This window comes from Malurus melanocephalus, unplaced genomic scaffold (genome assembly GCF_030028575.1).
Source record: "Malurus melanocephalus ecotype Western Australia unplaced genomic scaffold, MMel_1.1 scaffold_203, whole genome shotgun sequence".
NCBI lineage: Eukaryota > Metazoa > Chordata > Aves > Passeriformes > Maluridae > Malurus > Malurus melanocephalus.
This window is the reverse complement of record NW_026623435.1, coordinates 1,256,199-1,260,391: the sequence shown is the minus strand read 5'-3', so window position 1 is coordinate 1,260,391 and position 4,193 is coordinate 1,256,199. Positions and strand designations below refer to the sequence as shown.

Here is a 4,193-nt window from a genome sequence, read left to right as displayed (position 1 = left end):
TTTTTTTTTTTTTTTTTTTTTTTTTTTTTTTTTTTTCCTGTTTGGTCTGCTGGGCTCCTGTTTTTGGCAGCAACACAGTCACTCAGCTGTGGGAGAAGAGGCGGCAGGAAGACCTTTCTCTGTGCTGCATTTCACCAAGGTTGGAAGGCTGGAAAATTGGATTCAATCTTTCATGCATATGGTTTAGACGCCAAAGTGCTCTGCCTGCTGACTGATACTAAAAAGATCAGCTGCTGTGTTCTTGACTGTTTCTAATTTTTCAGCTTTGTGAGACTTAAGGTCAGTCCTCAGTGAAGTTCTGCAGAAGTAAAATTTAGGAATGTCCCCAAAGAGGACATTTCTGAGCACAGATGGGTAGGAAGAGTACTCAGTTTTAGGAATTTCATACTAAATAAAGAATGACTGGTGTATTTAGGAAATCTACAGTCTTGGTAAACAAGCAGGTGGGATTACTGCCTGGAGTTTAAGAGGAATGTCTAAACCTYGTTTCTAAGAAAGATTTAGGTGGGCTGGAATCCCATTAATTGTTTCTTGATTTTATTTTTTTTTTTCTATACTGATAAAATGAAGCATTTTTTTCCTCAGGTAGACRGGACTAAAGCTGGATTAGAATATGAGGAATATACTTTTTGTCTTTTTGTAATTTGTTTAGAATGGAAAGAATGAACATGTGATTCTTTCCTAGTTTAAACAACCAGAAGCTTGTGCAAAATTTAGTGTATAATCTTTTCAGTTTTCCACTGCAAAATACCAGTTAAAAGACATTAAAACTCTCTGCAGGAACTGATAACATTAGCATTTCTGATAGYGAGATGGATGCATAGCATCCTGCAATCTCTGTTCTGCAAATAGGGATCAAATCATCAAGGGACAACACTGAAAGGACAGACAGATCTGGGAAGCTAATGCCAGAACAGCTCAACATTTTGCATGTGTTTGTTTTAAATGTATTAATGAGGATGATATTTGTTGTATTATAACGTTCCGAATATCTCCATAACTGGTAGTCATGTTAAATATGACCCTCAAAATGAAGGGAAGGTATTAATACTCATTTACCTTCTAATACACTAGCACCTGAAAAAAAGACAAGTCAGTGAAGGTATTTTAGAAAAATATAATCTCATTCTAGTGTTAAAACAAAGATATGTCAATGAACAACCACTCTAAGACACTTAAGACAGTAAAACTTACAAGAAATAGGTGAAATTGTAGAACAAAGCTGGATTAAAAGGTGTAAAAACAACCATTTGCACAAAAGCTTGTCAGTGTGGTCCTCACCAGCTGGCTCCCAATGCCTCTTGGAAATCACAATATGAACCTCAGCTTTTTTGCTCAGTAGGGGCTATGGGGCTGTGTTCTTACCTGTGACTTTTAACTACTAGTGTTTCGTGTGGAGTAAAACCCAAACTTGCACAAGATTCTAAATTTAAAAAAGAACATAAATCATCTGTTTCATGAGGCTGCCTACATTGTAGAATGCCTGTGGAAGCCTCTATCCTCTACTGCTTTGTACACCTGAGTAAATCTCAAAGCTTCCCAGCAGACTAATCAGAGGTTGTCTTGGTTTGAAAGACAGGTGTTTGCCTATGAAGGCAGGGACCCCCCTTGGAACGGTGGATATGACCCCCCTTCCCTCCGAATTATTATAGCTTTGAAAAAAAAATCACCAGCTTTCAGGCAAGAATATGGGTAAAAGGGAATAACAGTTTTTACTAATATGTATAACAAGGTGAAACGAGTAACAATAACAATAGCAACAACCCGCCCAGCCCCAAACCCAGTGACAGCCTCACAGAGACACACCCTCCCCTTTGTGCAGTTACGGTCCCAGTCGGCAGGGGCGCTGTTGGCTCCAGGCAGGGCAGGGCAGGTACGATGATTCTCCAGTGGCTGCAGGGGGCGCTGTGGCACAGGTCCCGGCTGGCTCTGCTTTCCCATGTCGACAATGGTGGACACAAAAATGGCAGAGGTGGATGGAGAAAAGTTTCTCTGCAAAACTCACAGTGGAAATGCCGATCTCAGTGCTCCTCTGGACAGCAAGAAACCCAGGACGGCAAAGAGACAAGCAGAATCCCGCGGCTGTGAGACGGGATGGAGCAGAGCTCAACCCCTGAAGCTGGAAATCTCAGGGGTCCCTGGCAAGGCACAGGGGAGAAGATCACAGTGCAGCAAACAGGAACCCAATGAGCAGAGACGCTGGGCTGTGCCAAAAAATAGCAGTCGACCTCCTTCTCCCAGTGARGCAGCATAGGAAATGAAGTTACTTCCCACCACACACACTCATACCCCCTCCCAGGGCTTAGCAAGATCGTTTAGGTGGGGCACAGGTCCCATTGTCTTCACTAATAGCCCACCCATCAAAAGGATGACCTGGCAATCAGTGTATCCCAGCAACAAAATGGGAAAGAAAAAATTCCCAAGAAAGGAAACAAAAAAAAGAGAAATCTTAACCCACAACGGAGGTATAAAGTAGTCTTCATAAGCCCTTGCCAATTCTAGATATACATTTACTGCAAGGGATTCTGTCCCCTTTTAAATTCAAAAGAGTAACTTGGGATGTCTTTTAACTACATTATTTTTAACATGACAGTGCTTCATTCTGACATGCAGTCCTCTTCCCACTCTTTCTCCGTGAAAACTGAGGCAAGTCTGTTTTTCTTATCAGTTTTAAGCATGTCTGTTTCTGTATGGTAAATTCGAATGGCTCATTTTCTCTTTTCAGTTGCTTTAAGGAGTTAAACATAGACTTTTCATATTGTAGCATTTTAACACCTGTTGGGTTTCTGTAGATCTAGTTTGTATATAATGAATTATGTGTGTATTTAATAAAAATATCAGCCAAAATGGTAAAAGAGTAGAGGMGAAATAAAGTGTAGGCACAGAGCAGCCACAGTAATGGAAGAGAGGGAGGGGGATCCAGAGTCAGGTATCAGATTAATCATGGACCAGGCTGCTTGCCAGATACTGCATTAGTGAGTATTGCTCAGAGACTTCCCTTTCACTGTTTTCTTGGCTGATTGAAGTGGTCATCCATCAGGTATCTGAATCCAACCCATGTTATCAAAGCACCTTCTATTCCTGCCATTCTTTAGGGTAGAAAAGAGTCTCTAGCTCTCCCATGTCCATGAAAACAACACTGTACCTCCTCGCAGCAGCCAAAATGTGATGGGCCAGTGGTCATTTTCATCAGATGATGCTGAAATAAATTAAACCCTCCAAGAAAAATAATGTTGTGGTTTTCTGTGTTGCCTGATAATTAAGATCAAAATATTTAGGCTTTTTTTTAGAAGCAGTCTGGCCTGAATCCTGTTTTTAGAAGTATTTTGTTCGAAGAAATTTGGATTAGTATATTTTAAAAAGATATTTTAGCATGTCACTYGAGTGGCAACTTAGAGTAGGAGAATTTCAGTTATATGAATTATGAAAAAACCTAGATTCAGTGACAAGTATGTGCACACACGYGTATGCAGACACAATTCATGTTAGTTTAACTGAGAACTGGAACTTTCTCTGAAATGGTACTTGCTAACTTCTGCAACTTCAACCTACTTTAGGGYAATAAAGTAAAAATTTATACGAAAGAGATTCTGTCGAGATGAAGGAAAAAACATCATGCATTGATAGAGGGACATGGAAAAAGAGGTGAGATTCAGTATCAGATGCTCCCATGTCCCCTGGTCTTGCATAAAAGATATTGCCATTGGTGTTGCATAAGTCAATGTTTGTTGGAAATACAAATAGCACAGTTTCTTGTTACCARTTAAACTAACAAAGTGACTTTAAGTAAACTCAGCAAGCACAGAAGAGACAGAATATTCCAGTAGCAGGTGGAGATTCAGTCATTTTCACAATTCACTTGAACAGTCCCAGCGCATTTCTCTTCCTTCTGGAAATCCTTTCAGTTCTTCACTTTTGTTCAAAACATTCATGGTTAACCCTTATTGCTTAAACTAACTTTTTTTCTTCTGGAGTGGATACACTAGCAGAAATACACTAGCAGATTACTTTAGAGCTGCAGTGGCACATAACTGTGGTACCTGCCTTCCTCTGATTTTGAAATTGCTTCACTGGTGTTTCCCAACATGAATACTGTTTGCAATGTTGTTTACAACTTTTTGGTTTTGTAGGTGGGGGACAGCCTTTTGGGGTTTTTTTTTTGTTTTGTTTTGTTTTGGTTTTTTGTTTTTTTT

The 4,193-nt window shown here is 39.9% G+C and overlaps 1 protein-coding gene across 3 annotated transcripts in view; it reads left to right on the top strand.

Annotated features, from left to right (window-relative positions):
- SMOC2 (SPARC related modular calcium binding 2) overlaps window positions 1-4,193 on the top strand; it is a 136,718-nt gene that overhangs the window by 97,558 nt on the left and 34,967 nt on the right. The gene's annotated exons all lie outside the window — the stretch shown is intronic.